Source organism: Dendrobium catenatum, unplaced genomic scaffold (genome assembly GCF_001605985.2).
Source record: "Dendrobium catenatum unplaced genomic scaffold, ASM160598v2 fragScaff_scaffold_410, whole genome shotgun sequence".
Lineage (NCBI taxonomy): Eukaryota > Viridiplantae > Streptophyta > Magnoliopsida > Asparagales > Orchidaceae > Dendrobium > Dendrobium catenatum.
In genome coordinates this window covers 260,246-279,099 of record NW_021318872.1, presented here as the reverse complement: position 1 = coordinate 279,099, position 18,854 = coordinate 260,246, and positions in this window count along the sequence as shown.

Genomic DNA, 18,854 nt, shown 5'->3' with positions numbered 1-18,854 from the left:
GGCTATGTTTGCTAAGGATTTCTTCATGAAGCCTAACTCCTAGCTCAACCGAATTATTAGAGGCAAGCATGGAAGTGATCTGTGTTCTATTCTGGTGAAAAATGGTTGTTCTCATACATGGAAGATTATTACCAATGGGGCCAATTATATTAGAAACATTATTATATGGAAAGTTTCTAATGGTAATTTTATTAATTGGATGCATGATTCATGGATTCTAGATAAATGCATTTCAAAATGTCCTACATTTATTAATAATTTGGAAGTAATGGATTACAATCTTAGCTTCTTCATATTGGAGGGAGCGTGGAATGTGAATCTGCTTTAGAATTTCTTTGGGAAGCAACTAGTGGATCATATTCTACAGGTTCTAATCGAAGCAGAGAGGACAATAGATCAAATTGAGTTAAAATCGAAGGCTGCAGGGAAATCAATCACTAATTTGTCCCTATAAGCGATGATGGATCATAATTCAGAAGTTTGTCACTGGATACAGATGAAAAAGTTAAATTTGAGACAAAAAGTAAAACACTTTTGGTGGAGATTATAAAATGAAGCAATTCCCTCTAATGTTTTTCTAATGAAAAGAAGATTAACTAATTTTTAAGGTTGCCCGAGATGTTGTGCTGAGGAGGAGGATAACAGTCACATTGCTGGAGGATGTGTGAAATTTTAGAGGATTATTATCCTGCTTAACAAATGGGGATTTCAAGTCCCGTTGTTTGAAGATCTTACATCATGCTTGGACGGGTTAGAGAGATGCTTGGGTTCTAATTCTATAACTATAAATATATATTGTACAGTTGCATTCCTTGTTTGTAAAAGCAGATGTAAGTTTGTTCATGGACGAATATAAGACTCAGACAATGCAATTGCATCTAATATTATTTCTATGGCCACGGTGAGAAACTTTATCAGTTTCTATCTAGCCAATTGGGACATTAATCAGCGCTTACTATTTACTTCTTGGCGTCCTCCTCCACCTGAATGGATAAAGATAAACATTGATGCTTCATTAAAAAGCAATAACTTGGAAGGGATTGGTGGTGTGGTGAGGGATTATAGAGGGAGATTTTTGATAGCATTTGGATATTGCTCAAATGGTATTGATGGCTATTTATTATTTAAAAAATATTGTGAGGGATTGGATGTATGAAGCTCAAGGAGTGATTATAGAAGGTGACAACTTCAATATCATCAAAACTCTTCAATTTTCTTTGAAGAAATGGAGGAATAAGGGAAGAATTTAAGAGGAATTGACATTTTTACAAGACTTCAATCAAGTATTATTTTCTTTCTCATATAGAGAATATAACAAATTAGCGGATGTTTGTGCTAATTTGGCTTTTAAAAAGAGTTTTATTTTGGATGATCTTAATAATGTGGAAATTCCTCCTTCATTCTTGTTCATATTGAAGGAGGAATGTGATGGTTTAGGTGTGGTTTAAGTAGTTTATAATCAGCTCTTTTTTGTTATTTTAATGCATAGTTGCATTTCTTTCAAAAAAAAATATTGTATGAATATTGGTTCATAAAGACAACGTCCAGAGTATGAAATAGATACATACCAGTTCATCCCAAACAAACACACCATTTTCTGAACTAATCGTACTGTGTGAAATAAGTTTTGTTCAAATGACTTATAGAGTATGAAATATGAGCATACTAATTCGTCCATACAAACAGGTATATTTTTTGAATGATTCATACTGTAAAAAATTATTTTTATACAGAAGACATCCAAAGTATGAAATAGACTCATCCATGTTTTATCAAATGAAGAATGATTTGGATAAATTGATCATACTATACAAAATAAAGTTTGTATAATACACTAACTAGAGTACAAAAATCATTCATATTGAAATATACTTGACGAACTTGTTCATTTTTGAACTGTTTATGTATTAGGATGTCAGTTCATATATATGATTGACAGAGTATTAAAATAGGTTCATCCAGATTCATACCAGGATTTTTGAACTATTCATATATACAAAGTATGGTCCTACTGTATGATCTTAGACAGTCAAAATGAAATTTTTAATTGTTTTGACAATTTTTCCTATCTTTCATATTTAAAGACCTAAGAATTGACTGCCTACCAAACACCTAATGCAAACTTCTTTTGAGAGTGCACTTAGAGAATGTTTGAAGAGTGAGAGATTTCTTAAGAGAGATTTGTGAGGGGATTCAAAAGGATGCCCAATAGTGAGTATCTCTTTCTTTTTCTTCAAAGTTCTTCCCTACTTTCTTGAAGACTATTGGCAAAATATTTTTTAAGGAGCATTGGTAGTTTGCCGACATTAGGAGGGTGTGAAAGGATGTCGATTCTCCACTGACACCAGGAGGGTGAGAAAGATGATTGTACTCTGTCGACACTAGGAGGGTGTGAATGGACTTCAATTCTCTACCATCACCAAGAGCGTCAGAAAGAATGATGGTTCTCTACTTTAGTGGGGTTTGGTGGAAGAGAGGTCATTATAAGGACTTCTTTGCCTTATTATGAGAGTAAAAAGAGAGTCACTTTGGTACAGTGAAATACATGATGACGGAGACTTCAGGGAGTGGATGTAGGTCTAGTTGGACTGAACCATTATAAATTTTTGTGTTCTTCTATTTTTATTTTTACTACATTTTTATTTTTTTGAACTTTTATTTTGTGGTAAAAAATTTGTTTTGAAGAAATTTTTTTTGCTTTGATAAAAACTTAAATTGATTTCTAAAATTTCCTAAGAGATTTTTTTAAATACTAATTCATCCCCCCTTCTTGGTTAGCTTTGGGACAAATTTAATAAGTCTAACAACCTATTCAAATGTTCACCCTCTGGGTTAGCCTTTGGATAGTTGTATTAAGTTTTACAACCTATTTGAACTTTCAAGAGGTATTAGAGCCTATTTTAAAAAATTAATGTTTAGATAACTTTTTAAAAATGATCATGGCTACTTTTGGAAGCTTTAACACTCCTAAAGGATATTTGATCACTAGACCACCATTATTTGATAACTTTTCTTTTGACTTTTTGAAATCTTGAATGTCTATTTTTCTTCAATCGCTTGACTATCAAATGTACATTTTAGTACAAGAAGGTTACACTATACCCACTAGACTTCTTGATGGCATTAGGGTTGAAACACTATCCACTTATTAGACAGTAGAGGAAAAAAAACTAGCTAAGTTAAATGTTAAATGCTTAAAAAGTTTTTTTTATGCCCTTAAATCTGAGAATTATATGCGTTTTTCAGCATGTAAAACTAGAAAAAAAATTTGGGATAGACTTTGTATAACATATAAAGAAACTAATAAAGTAAAACAGTCTAGATTGAATATTCTATTACATATTTATGAACTTTTTTGCATGAAATTGAATTAATTAATCACTAACATGTATAATCATTTTACATATATTGTCACTTTATTGCATGCTTTAGGTAGGGAACTAATGAATTCTGACAAATTTAATAAAATTTAATATTGTTTGCCTACCGCTTATGATGCAAAGATAACTTCCACAATTGAATCAAAAGACATAACTATTTACTCTATTAACAATCTACTTGGATCACTGATTGCCTACAAGTAAGGAGTAACTTAAAGACAGATTAATGCTGGTGATAAGTGGAAAGAGAAAAATATTATGCTGAAAGTGGATGACTCAAAAAGTGATTAGTCACCACCTGAGGATGAAGATGGTATTGCACTCAGGATGAGGCAATTCAAAAGTTTCCTAAGAAGAAATCAACGGAGAGGTCAGGAGCAAATTAATGGTAAGTTCCAAAAAAATACAAAAGTTTCTAATGACATAATTTGTAATGAATACAGGAATCCTAGATATATTAAATCTAATTGCATGAATCTCAATGCTAATCCTAACAAGGAAAACGTTGAGGATAAAACCAATGTTAGGAAGGTCAAGAAAAGATTGCAGAGAGCATTTGAACAAGCTCAACATCATATTCCTTGGAAATAGAAGTAGAGGAGAAAGTCACAAACTTGTGTTTAATGGTTGATAAACTTGATTAGTAAGATCAAAAGGATGTATTTGATTTATCCTACAATGAGTTATTTGAAGTTTATGAGAAAATCCATACTGCATTTAGGAAACACAAAAAATTGCATGCCAAACTGAATATATAATATTCAAATCTATGAAAAGAGCATGAAATCCTTAGGAACGATCACACATCTATTGATAACAACCACATTAAATTATTAAATGAATTTGATTATTTGAATAATGAAACATGAATTATTGAAAACATCTTATATTGATCTTAAAAATGAATGTAAGGTGTATATATATGAAATAAATCAAATAAAAGATGAGTTAAGGATTGATAATGTTGTTTTAGAAAGTGCAAACTCATACCTTAAAGAGAAATAAAAAGTTCTTGAGGAAAATAGGACACTCCCAACACTTGAACAATTTTTAAATTTTTATAAGAAGCATTATATTTTAAAACATAGAAAAATAAAGTATAACTCACATAGATTCGTAAATCCTTTTCCTAGAGTTAAATTTTTTATGTTGAATGATTGGTCATATCACTCACACTTATATGATTCATAATATAACATATTTAGCATGGAGACCTAAGATGTATAAATTAATATATCAAGCATGCATATAGATTATCATTTCCAAGAGATGAACCCAAATTCATTTGGGTTCTCAAGTCCAATATTTGATAATTTTATAGAGACGCCCTTATATAAGTCCTTGTCAGAGTATTTTATACCTAGATAGTGGATATTCAATGCAAATGATTGGAGACATAACTCAATTCATATACTGGAAGCCAATAATAAAGGCAAATTGACATTAGGAGACAATACCACAAGGAAAATGGTACTTATATGATTGATAATAAGAATAATTTCTTTATTGAGAATGTGTTATTGGTTGAAGGTGTTAAGAGAGTTGCTATTTACATGTTTTACATTCTTGCAACTTGTATTATTTTGATGATTACAAATATTATTATTTTATATATAGCTATCTCCTAACACTTTTTAGAAGATTTATTTTTGCTCTAGTGTGTACTAACATTACAGGAAAATCAACTCCAAACTATGAAGACTTCAAATCAAATTTAGCATCCAGTCATTTGTAAATTAAAAGCTTTAAAAATGTTTTTGAATTGAGAGGGAGTGATTGTAATTGAGTGAATATTCATAATACACACATATGGGGGAATAATTTTTGTGAACTGATCGTACGGTACGAGCATAGTTCGTATGGGACGATCATGTCAATTAACCCTCAGAAGAGCAATGGATCGAACAGGAAGTGAAAAATTTTTTTCTAAGTCCTAATCGTCCAGGACGAATTTAATATTCGTGCTGGGACGAACGCCTTTGGATTCTCACATTGCACTGTTCATCCAGGCGAAATTTACCATTCGTCTTTGGGCAAAACTCTCTGTTTAAAATCATACATGATGAAATTAAACCTTCCTCTCTGGATGAAACTCTCTGTGTAAAATTGTCTAGGATGAAACTTGTTCGTCCTAGGATGAATCGAACCGACTTATCACAGTTGGTTACGACCTACAGGGATTTGGAAACGGACCTATGGAATAACCATTTCGTACCGGACGAACCTAGTTCGTGCGACTAGGTTCATCCGGGACGATGATCGTGTATGAACATAGTTCATACCAATATACTTTAGGATCATTTCTGACACTTTAAGTAAAATCGTCCAGGACGATCCACGATCGTACGGGACGATCCACTGCGTACAGAATTGAAAATTTACAGTTTTTGGGCAGTTTTTCTTATCTTTCCTATATATAGTCCAAATTAGACTGTCACCAAATCTTTTTGGTCATTGATCTTCCTGCCAATTGAAAGAAGACTCAAGGAGAGAGTGAGAGAGAGCATTCAAAGAAGGATTTTTTCCACAGGAGCGTGAAGGCTTTGATTTGTATTCAAAGGTAAGATTTCCTACTTGTGAATTGGGATTACTTCACTATTTTCTTTCTACCTTCTAGATTTCTTGTGAGGAGATCAGTCAAGGAGATCAGGTTCTCTGCCCACACCAGAAGAGTGTGAAAGGACGAAGGGTTCTATGCCCATAATAGGAGAGTGTGAAAGAATGAAGGGTTCTCTGCATACACTAGGAGAGTGTGAAAGGATGAAGGGTTCTCTGCCCACACTAGGAGAGTGTGATAGAACGAACGGTTCTCTTCCCACACTAGGAGAGTGTAAAAGGACGACAGTTCTCTGCCAACATTAGGGATAGTGTAAAAGGATGACGGTTCTCTACCGCACCGGGTAGTGGTGGAAATAGTGTTTGTAAAAGCTTTTCCACCTTGCTGTGGGTGCAAAAGGAGAAACACTATTGGTATTAGTGCAATACTCAGAGGGTGCCTCTGGGGAGTGGATGTAGGTCTTATTTAGACTGAACCACTTTAAATCTTGTGTCGTTTATTTTTACTTTTTTTATTTTCTGTATTTTACTGTTTAAAAAGTTGTGGTTGAAAAACTTTTTTATAAAAATTCACTAAAGTTATTTTCGGTTCAACTCATCCAAAAGAGGGATAATTTTTTAACTACCAATTCACCTCCCCTCTTGATAGCCGTGGGACATTAACTTAGGTTTAACAACCTATTCACTAGACTCAACAAGTGGTATTAGGGCTTTGTTTCAAAATCATAAGTTTAAACCACTTTTTGATTAACGTAGATGGCTACCTTTGGAAACCGAAACACACCTAAGGGTTACTCTATTACTATACCTCCACTGTTTGATAGTATACCTTTTGATTTTTAGAAAACATGCATGTCTACTTTCCTACAATCACTTGATTTTCATATGTGGATCTTAGTCCAGGAAGGTTATACAAAACCAACTATATTAGTTGACGGAGTTAGGGTTGAAACACCTTTTGCAGACTGGACTGTAGAAGAATGTGACTTAGCACAACTAAATGCTAAATGTTTAAATAGTTTCTTTTGTGCTTTAAAATCAGAATACTACATGCGGGCTTCCACTTGCAAAAGTAAAAAGGTCATATGGGATAGACTTTATATAACATATGAGGGGACTAATGAGGTTAAACAATCTAGACTTAATATCTTGTTTCATGATTATGAATTATTTCGCATGAAACCTAATGAATTTATTTCTGATATATACACAAGATTTACTCAAATAGTCACCTCTTTGCATGAACTTGGTAGGGAACTAACGAATGATGTAATGGTTAATAAGATTCTTTGTTGTTTACCTAATACTTATGATGCTAAAATTACTGCAATTATAGAGTCTAAAAATTTAAACATTTATTCAATTGACAATCTTCTTGGTTCACTTATTGCTTACGAGCAAGGAGTTAGCCAAAGAAAGATTGATGCAGGTGAACCATGAAAGAAAAAGAACATAGCACTAAAAGAGGAAGAGCCATAGAGTGAACACTCACAACCTGAAAATGAAGACGACATTACATTAATAACTAGACAATTCAGAAGCTTTCTAAAAAGGAAGCAGAAGAGACGCCAGCAATGGAATAGAGGTAAATTTAATAGAAATGACAAGATTTCTAATGAAATAATTTGCTATGAATGCAGGAAACCTGGTCATATTAAAACTGATTTCCCAAAATAAGCCACTCCTAGCAAGGAGAAGGTAGAGGAGAAACTAATTATAAAGAAGGGCAAGAAGAAGTTTCAAAGAGCTTTCTAGGCGGACTCAGCTTCAAATTCATCAGAGACTGAAAAGGAAGAAGAAGTCACCAACCTTTGCTTGATGGCAGATAATCTTGATCAGTCAGATCAAGAAGAGGGTCGCTCTCACACAAGACCTCATGAGAGCATATGGTACCTGCACAGCGGATGTTCAAAGCATATGATTGGAGATACTGCTCAATTCATAACGCTGGAAGCCAGGAGTGGAGGAAAGGTTACACTTGGAGATAATACCACAAAGAAAGTGGTTGGATCAGGTATGATTGGAAATCCTAAATTTTTTTTTATAGATAATGTGTTATTGGTTGAAGGCTTAAAGCAAAACTTGTTAAGTATAAGCCAGCTATGTGATAAGGGTTATAGTGTAAAATTTTTTCCTTCTAGCTGCATATTAAGCTTAAATGATAAAGATGTTTTAAATGGTAAAAGGGTAAACAATGTTTATATGCTAGATTTAAATTGCATTCAGACTCATACTGCTTTTTGTTTGAAAACTGTTTCTGATGAGTCATGGCTTTATCATAGGAGACTTTGTCATTCTAATATGAAAAACCTTAGGAGGATTACCAAAAAGAATTTAGTAAGAGGTATACCAAAACTAGACTTTACTAAGAACCACCTTTGTGATGCATGTCAACTAGGAAAGTAGGTGAAGTCCTCTTTTCAGTCCAATAAGGATTTAGGACTAGTAAACAATTAGAAATTTTACACATGGATCTTTTTGGACCAGTTGAAACTGTGAGTCTAGGAGGGAAGGTATACGAATTTGTTATTGTGGATGATTACTCAAGATTCACTTGGGTTAGATTTCTATTTCATAAGAGTGAATCATTTGAGGAATTTAGGAATTTTTTGACTTGGATTCAAAGGAAATTAGGGTGTGAAATTATTTCTATACAAAGTGATCATGGAGGAGAATTTGAAAATGAGAGATTTGAAAATTTTTGTAAGGAGAAAGGAATTGATCACAACTTTTCTGCACCTAAGCAAAATGGGGTAGTCGAAAGGAAAAATAGAACATTAAAAGAAGCTGTCCGAGTAATGTTGGCAGAATACTCACTTCCTAGATATTTTTGAGCTGAGGTGGTTAGCACTGCATGTTATGTTCTGAATAGGGTGAATGTAAGATCTAAATTAAATAAAACACGCTACGAGTTGCTAAAAGATAGAACACCTAATTTATCTCATTTGCATGTTTTTTGTTGCAAGGTATTCATTCATAATAATTGAAAATCTCCCTTAGGAAAATTTCATCCAAAATCAGATGAAAGAATTTTTATTGGATACTCAAGATTTGGAAAATCTTATAGGGTATTCAATAAAAGAACTTTGGTAACTGAAGAGACCACACATGTTGTATTTGATGAATCTAAAAATTTTGAAGAGCTAAATGTTATTAAAGATGAGATTGAGGATAACTCCCAAATGATTGATAGAATAAACTTGGAAGAAAATGTTGAAGAGAATTTGGAGAGAGAAAACCCTTTTCCTAGAGATTTGAGATTTTCTAAAAATCATCCAAGGGAATTGATTATAGGTGAACCTAGTGAGGGTGTTAGAATTAGGCGTGGATTAAACAAAGAAGTCAATCATTCAGCCTTTATTTCAACTATAGAATCAACTAATATTGATCAAGCACTTTCTGATAAATTTTGGATATTGGCAATGCAAGAAAAGTTGAATCAATTTGTAGGAAATAAAGTTTGGGAATTAACTTCAAGGCCAAAAGATCAAAGTGTTGTTTGAACTAAGTGGGTATTCAAAAATTAAATGAATGACTCATGTTTAGTCATTAGAAATAGGGCTAGATTAGTTGCTAAGGGGTATAATCAGATTGAAGGGATTAATTTTGAAGAAACTTTTACCCCTGTAGCTAGACTTGAAGCAAAAAAGGGTTTTGCTAGCCTTTGCCTTTTTAAAAGGATTCAAATTATATCAAATTGATGTGAAAAGTGTCTTCTTAAATGGGGTAATTAAAGAAGATATTTTTGTAGAAAAACCACCAGGTTTTGAAAATTCAAAATACCCAAATCATGTTTCTAAATTGTAAAAGGCATTATATGAATTAAAACAGGCACCTAGGGCTTAGTATGAGAGGTTGAGCACCTTCCTACTTGAAAGATCTTTCGAAAAAGGAAGTGTGGATACAACTCTCTTTTTGAAAAAATTTGAAAAGGATATACTCATTGTTCAAATTTATATAGATGATATCATTTTTGGATCTTCAAATAAAAATCTTTGTGATGATTTTTCTAAAATAATGAGTAGTGAATTTGAAATGAGTCTAATGGGAGACTTAAATTACTTTCTAGGCTTTTGCATTAAGCAACTTGAGGAAGGTACATTTCTTAGCCAATCTAAATATGTTAAGGATATCCTCAAAAATATGAAATGGACAATGCTAAACCTGTTAGTACACCAATGAGTTCTTCAGTTCAGTTGGATAAGGACCTTAAGGGAAAATTTGTTGATCAAAAGAAATTTTGAGGGTTTTATTGGATCTTTACTTTACTTGACTGCTAGCTGACCCGATATCATGTTTAGTGTTTGCTTGTGTGCTAGATTTTCAATCAGATCCAAAAGAATCACATTTGACAGCAGTAAAAAGGATTTTAAGATATCTGTTAGGAACTCGGAACTTAGGAATTTGGTATCCTAAGTTTAGCTCTTCATTTGAAATTATTTGTTATTTAGATTCTGACTTTACAAGTTGTAGAATGGATAGAAAAAGCACTTCTGTAACATGTCAATTTATTAGAAATTCATTAGTTTCATGGTCTAGTAGAAAACAAAATCCAGTGGCCCTATCTACTACAGAAGCTGAATACATTGCCTTAGGAAGTTGTGTGGCACAAGTACTTTGGTTAAAACAACTGTTGATTGATTTAGGATTAACTATAGGCACTATACCATTTTATTTTGATAATACTAGTGCTATATGCATTTCTAAAAATCCTATTCAATATTAAAGAAATAAACACATTGACATAAGGCATCATTTCATAAGGGATCATGTATCCAAGGGAGAAATTGAACTTACCCATGTTTCAACTGAAAATCAACTTGCAGACATTTTTTCAAAACCTTTAGCCTTTGATACTTTCAGTACATTAAGAACAAGGCTTCGACTGATTGATTTAAATGCTTAGATAAAAATGTTTTCTGCAACATTGATATTTTTTTGTTGTTTTGTATTCATTGTGTTTTTTAGTTTGTTTATGTGATATTTTCTTCTTAAAAAGTCTGTGTTTAAGTATTTAATATTTGTTTTTGTTTTGAGTGTGAAAATGTAAATTTGTGGTCATCATCATCCGGGACGAAATAGTTTTGTACGGGGCAATTTGTGTAATATGACAAACTGTGCGATTTTGAACCATTTTATAAGGAGTTTTAATGTACTTCGTCTGTACGATCGTCATGATTGTCCGGGATGAAATATTTTTCAAACGACGGGATGAATGAATGAAGCAGTTGAATGGATAAGATAGTTTTTAATATGAACTTCATCCGTATGAACCTTTAGTTCGTACAGACGAACACATGTCGGTTCATAATGGGGGACGGTTTTCAACTTCCATTAAAATGAATTGAATTTTTGATCGTCTGGATGAACACGTGTTCATCTGTACGATCGTTTTGGTCAAAAGCCTTTATGAAAGGATGCTTCGTAAATTGTGTGTTTACAAAAAGCTGTTTCTTTTTTGACTCATTCGTTCGTCTATATGAAATGTTTTCATACGGGACGAATCGAATTCATACGGGACGAACAAAAATTTCGTCTGGTATGAACAATCATTTTTTCCATAAATTGACAACAATTTTTTTACTGAATAGTCACATTCACACATCTCTTTCAAACCTTTCTTCTCTTAAGATCTTTCAATGGCAAGTTCTAGCAAGCGTCAAAAGTCTTTGACTAAGGGTCCTCCAAGAAACTTGTCTGAAAATTTCCTTTCTAAAGCCAATGAAGAATTCTATGCTAGGTTTGTCTCCGCAAAAATTATCCCATTTAGAGTAATCCTACAGGAACAATTAACTTTTAAGGTAATGCACTAGTACACTTCTACAACAGAGAAACCTTTCATTATTTTTTGGCAAACATGTCGTTCAACTCCAACCATTTCGTCATCAGTTCCTTTGTTTTAAAAAAGAAAATTAAAATCACCAAGGCTGACCTTGGTATCTTCTTAAACTTAAGGACTGAAAGATTAAGAGCACACACTTTAACCACCACAAATTTTGATTTGACTGAAGTTAATCGTGTGATTAGAGGAGTAAACGTTAAAGATCATTTGCCTAAAGTAGCAACTTTAGTTCGTGATGCACGTACCATCCAGCACGTACTTAGAACTTCCAATATACCTAAAGCTGGTGATAGAGTCAACATCACACCTCTTTTTTCTACTGTTACCTACTTGATAATGACAATACAACCTATATATGAGGCCCAACTCCTAATTGACTACATTTATGGCCTCTCTAAAATTGGTCATGTTGATCATAAAAGAAAGAAGAACATAGCCTTAGGACATCTGATTGCGTATATTTTGGAAAAGAAGTATGATCTGATTCATCCAGTACAAAATTTTGAAGAACCACTCTACTACAACAATGCATCCTTTAGAGCTATCTTCAATAAGGAAGAGCCTAGAAAAATTCATGTTGTTCTTTTCCAAGAAGAAGCTGAACCTTCACATGCTGCTGAACCAATTTATCAGGATTTGGTTCAAAGATTTGACAATTTAGAGGCTCATTTTGATCAAAGGTTTGATCAAATTGAAACTCATTTGCAGCAGCAGGATATTCAGTACAATTAAGATATGGGATTTATGCGTGATCAGATAAATAACATAAATTCTAACATGCTTATGATAAGTTGTTACTTCAACTTCTTTGGTGCAGCATCACCTCCTCCTCCAGATCAGGGTCCATCTGAATATTATTATGTTTGTTATGTGTTTATGTTGTTTATGTGTTTGTTATCTTCTTTTAGATTGTTGTATTTCATTTGTCTTTAGATGTGTTTTTATTGATATCTTGGACTAAATTGTAATATCTTCATTCGATATCAATATATGTTCCAATGCTTTGTTGTTTAATTGTTTTAGAAATGTGTGTTAGACTTTATGACTTTCATTATTTTTTAAACTTAATAGTGCTTTAACCTAAATTGTAAATTAAAATTAATTTAATTAGAAAATCTAATTATTCTAAATTTAAGTGATGCTTATAACTTGATATTATTAGAATTTTTAATTTCATGTCTCTTATTTAGACTACATTATCTTTAATATTATTATTGCAATTTAGATATTTTCTTATTTTGTATTTCTCTTTTTAAATAGTATTTATGCACTTAAAAAAATTTAAAATTTTAGATTATTGTTTTTGAAAAGAATTCAATTACTCTTGAAAATTGTACAAATGTACAAAAATCAAAAGGAATGCGTAAAAGTTTGCAATGACAAAAAGAGGCACAAAATAAGCCCAAAGTCAAAAGATGCACAAAAATGTGCCATAAAATTGAAAAAGATGCGCAAAGCGCCACATGTGGTAGTTACTTCTTTCCAAACTCTTTTAATCTCCTAATTCAAATTGATCTTATGTTCATTTATAACTGACATTGAAATTTGAAATATAAAATTTTTTATTCATCCTTAGTGCAATGATTTTCTTTATCTTAATGTCTAAATTGACTCATGCCTTTGATAAATTCTTTTTATTATCTATGTTATATCACTTCTTAAATTATATGAAATTTTATGATTTCTCTAATGTTTTAATTTTATTTACATACCTTATTTCAATCACTTTCAAGATTAAATTATCAAATGAATTTCATACTTCTGCTTACATTTCAAGACTTCTTTTCTTCTTCACTTTTTGCTATTGTCAAAAAGGGAGAGAAATTGTTGGTTTGTTTTGTTTGTTTTTTGATAGTCCTTTTATATTTGTCATTATTGTAGTTGTATGTTTTGTATGTTTCTTGGTTTGTATAAAATTTTTTAAAAATTAAAATTTTGAATTTATGCCTCCTTATTTTTCATGTATTCATCAATTCAGGGGGAGTTTAGGAGATTCTTATAATTTAAAATACTACAAACAATAATTATTTTGCCATCATCAAAAAGGGGGAGATTATTAAGAGAGTTTCTATTTGCATGTTTTACATTCATGCAACTTGTATTATTTTGATGATTACAAATATTATTATTTTAGGTATAGATATCTCCTAACACTTTTTGGAAGATTTATTTGTGCTCTAGTGTGTACTAATATTTCAGGAAAATCAACTCCAAACTATGAAGACTTCAAATCAAATTTAGCATCCAATCATTTATAAATTAAAAGCTTTAAAAATGTTTTTGAATTGAGAGGGAGTGATTGTAATTGAGTGAATATTCACAATACACACATATGGGAGAATAACTTTTGTGAACTGATCATATGGGACGAACATAGTTCGTAAGGGACGATCATGTCAATTAACCCTCAGAAGAGCAATGGATCGAACAGGCAGTGAGAAAAATTTTTCTAAGTCCTAATCATCCAGAATGAATTTAATATTCATCCCGGGACGAACGCCTCCAGATTATCACGTTGCACTGTTCATTCAGACAAAATTTACCATTTGTCTCTGGAAGAAAATCTCTGTTTAAAATCGTACAGGATGAAATTAAACCTTCGTCTCTGGATGAAACTCTCTGTATAAAATTATCCAGGACGAAACTGATTTGTCACAAGATGAACTAAACCGACTTATCACAGTTGGTTACGTCCTGCAGGGATTTGGAAACTGACCTATGGAATAACCGTTTCGTACCGGACGAACCTAGTTCGTACGGGACGATGATCGTGTACGAACATAGTTCGTACCAATATACTTTAGGATCAATTCCAACATTTTAAGTAAAATTATCCAGGATGATCCACGATCATACGGGACGATCCACTGCTTACAGAATTAAAAATTTATAGTTTTGGGCAGTTTTTCTTGTCTTTCCTATATATAGTCCAAATTAGACTGACACCAAATCTTTTTGGTCATTGATCTTCGTGCCTATTGAAATAAGGCTCAAGGAGAGAGTGAGAGAGAGAATTCAAAGAAGGGTTTCTTCCACAGGAGCGTGAAGGCTTTGCTTGGTTTTCAAAGGTAAGATTTCCTGCTTGTGAAATGAGATTACTTCACTCTTTTCTTTCTTCAATCTATATTTCTGGTGAGGAGATCGGGTTCTCTGCCCACACTAGGAGAGTGTGAAAGGATGAAGGGTTCTCTGTCCACACTAGAAGAGTGTGAAAGGATGAAGGGTTCTCTGCCCACACTAGGAGAGTGTGAAATGATGAAGGGTTCTTTGCCCACATTAGAAGAGTGTGAAAGGATGAACGGTTCTCCGCCCACACTAGGAGAGTGTAAAAGGATGATGGTTCTCTGCCAACATAAGGGATAGTGTAAAAGGATGACGGTTCTCTACCACACTGGGTAGTGGTGGAAAGACTGTTTGTAAAGGCTTCTACGCCTTACTGTGGGTGCAAAAGGAGAGACACTATTGGTATTAGTGCAATGCTCAGAGGGTGCCTCTGGGGAGTGGATGTATGTCTGATTTAAACTGAACCACTATAAATATTGTGTCGTTTATTTTTACTTTTTTTATTTTTTGCATTTTACTGTTTAAAAAGTTGTGGTTGAAAAACTTTTTTATAAAAATTCACTAAAGTTATTTTCGGTTCAACTCATCCAAAAGAGGGGTTTTTTTTTTTTTGAACTACCAATTCACCCCCCACCCCCCTCTTGATAGCCGTGGGACATTAACTTAGGTTTAACAACCTATTCACTAGACTCAACAGGAGGCTTGAAGCATAACTTATTGTGTATAAGTCAGCTTTGTGATAAGGGTTATAGTGTCAAATTTTTTCCTATCAGCTATATAATAAGCCAAAATGGAATTAATTTGTTGCATGGATATAGGGTAAATAATGTTTTCATACTTGATTTAAATTTTATTAAATCTTCTAATGCATTTTTTCTCGAAAAAATCATTGATGAATCATGGCTATGGCATAGAAGACTTTGCCACAGAAGCTAGAAAAATTTTAGGAATATTACCTAGAAAGAGTTGGTTAGAGGAATACCCAAACTATACATTATTAAATATCACATGTGTGATGCATATCAATTAGGAAAATAGGTGAAGTCATCCTTTCATTCAATTAAAGATCTTAGAACTAGCAAACCACTAGAAATCATTCACATAGATCTTTTTAGACTAGTTAGCATTGTATGTCTAGGAGGTAAAGTTTTTGGATATGTAATCATCGATGATTTTTCAAGGTTCACTTGGGTAAAATTCTTATCTCATAAGAGTGAATCATTTGATGAATTTAGAAAATTTTCTACTTGGATTTAGAGGAAACTGGGGTGTGAAATTTTATCAATTCAAAGTGAACATGAAGGAGAGTTTAAAAAATAAATTTGAAGATTTTTGTAGATAGCAAGGAATTAATCATAACTTTTCAGCACCTAGGACACCTCAACAGAACGGGGTTGTTGAATGAAAAAGTATAACTTTAATAGAAGCCATTTAAACCATGTTGGTAGAATATTCACTTTTGAAATATTTTTGGGATGAAGAGATTAGTACATCTTGTTATGTTCTGAATATGGTGAACATTAAATCCAAGTTGAATAAGAAATCCTATGAACTTCTTAGGGGGAGAACACCTAATTTTTTTAATATTGCATGATTTAGGATGTAAGGTGTTTATTCATAATAATGGTAAAAGTCTTTTTGGAAAATCTGATCCTAAATCTGTTGAAGAATTTTTCTAGGATATTCTGGAATTGGTAAATCCTATAGGGTTTTTAACAAAAGAATTTTGATAGTTCAGGAGACTACACATGTAGTTTTTGATGAATCTGGTATTTCAAAAAAGACAAGGTCCGAGGAAGATCATATTGAAGTTATCTCCCATGGAATTAAAAAGAAAAATTTGAAAGAGAATGTTGGATTAGAAAACACTCTGCTTAGAGAATAAAAATTTTCTAAACGTCACTTTAAAGAATTGATTTTAGGTGAACCAAGTGAGAGTGATAGAACTATGTATGGTCTTATAAAAGAAGTGAATCATTCTACCTTTATACTCAATGATGAAGCCCACTAATATAAATCAAGCTTTTTGTGATGAATTTTTAATTTTGGTCATGTAAGATGAATTAAATTAATTTGTTATAAATAATGTTTGGGAATTGATTAAAAGACCTAAGGATCAAAGTTTTATTGGAACTAAGTGGGTGTTTAAAAATAAAATGAATGATTTAGGTGTTGTGATAAAAAATAAGACAAGAATGGTGGCCAAAGGATATAATCAAATAGATGGAATTGATTTTAAAGAAACTTTTGCCCCTAAAGCCAGACTTGAAGTGATAAGGGTATGACTAGCCTTTACCTATTTTAAAGGTTTTAAATTGTTTCAAATGGGTGTTAAGAGTGCCTTTCTTAATGAAGTCATAAAAGAGGATGTTTATGTTGAGCAACCCAGAGGTTTTGAAAATTCAAAATTCCCTAATAATATCTTTAAATCAAAAAAGGCAATGTATGGACTAAAAAAGTCACCTAGGGCTTAGTATGAGAGGTTAAACACTTTCCTACTAGAAATATCATTTGTTAAAGGAAGTGTGGGCACCACTCTCTTCTTAAAAAGGGTAAGAGATGACATACTCATTGTTCTAATAAATACTGATGATATCTTATTTTGATCTACTAATAAAAATCTTTGTGATGATTTTTCAAAGATAATAAGTAGTTAATTTCAAATGAGTTCGATAGGAGCTTGAGTATTTTTTTTGTTTTAGCATAAAGCAAAATGAAGAAGGAACATTTCTTATCTAGACAAAGTATATTAAGGACATTCTTAAGAAATTTAAAATGGATAATACTAAACAAGTGAGTATACCATTGAGTTCCTCAGTACACTTATATAAAGAGTCTAAGGGAAAATCTGTTGAGTAAAAAAAATTATAAGAATAATTAGATCATTACTTTACTTGACTGCTAAAAGACCAGATATCATATTTAGTGTTTATTTGTGTACTAGATTTTAAGCTGATCTAGAGGAATAACATGTAACTACTATTAAGAGAATTTTGAGATATCTTTTGGGAACTCAAAACTTAGGAATTTTGTATCTTAAGTATAGATCTTCTTTTGAAATCATTGGATATTCTGATTTAGATTTTGTAGGATGTAGGACTGATAAAAAAAGTACTTATGGATCTTGTCAATTTATAGGAAACTATTTAGTTTCTTAGTCTAGCAGAAAATATAATTTAGTAGACCTCTCTACTACAGAAGCAAAATACATTACCTTAGGTAGTTGTGTGGCACAGGTTCTTTGGTTAAAATAATAACTAATTGATTTAGGATTTTTAATTGGAAATATTCCATTTTTTTGTGATAATACAAGTGTCATATGTAATTTAAAGAATCATATTCAACATTCTATAACCAAATATATAGATATAAGTGATCACTTCATTATAGATCATGTGGCTAAAGGATAAATTGAATTATACTATGTTGCTACTGAGAATCAACTTGCAAACATTTTCATAACACCACTCACTTTTGAAATATTTAGCACCTTAAGAACCAGATTAGGTGTAATTAATCTTAATTCTTAAAATTGAATTTATGCAAATTGGATTTGTAATGTGTTGATGTGTTTGTTTGTTTTCTTTGTTTGTTTGTTAATGTTTATTTGTTTGTTAGAGTTTGCTTGTTCCGTTAGTTATGCTTGTTTTTTCTTTTGTTAGTATTATATTTTTGGTTTTGTTTTTTATTGTTGCATGTCATTGATCTTTGGTGATTATTTTTTGAAAAGAGTTTTTGTTTATCATATCTTGTGTTAATTTTTTATTTCATATTATACAAACTTTTTTGTACTGTACAAATTTTGTAGCCTATATATGGTATTTTCTGAGTTGAACATACGTGACTTAAATTTTTAACGCATATCATAATGTGCAATGATGTCATCTTCTGTACAAATAGTTATTTTTTGTACAATTAGGGATGTTTTTTGAAGTTAGTTATTTTGTGCTAGATCATACATACAAAATTTTACTTCGTATGTACGATCTTATTGTTAGTTTCTCATGCGGACA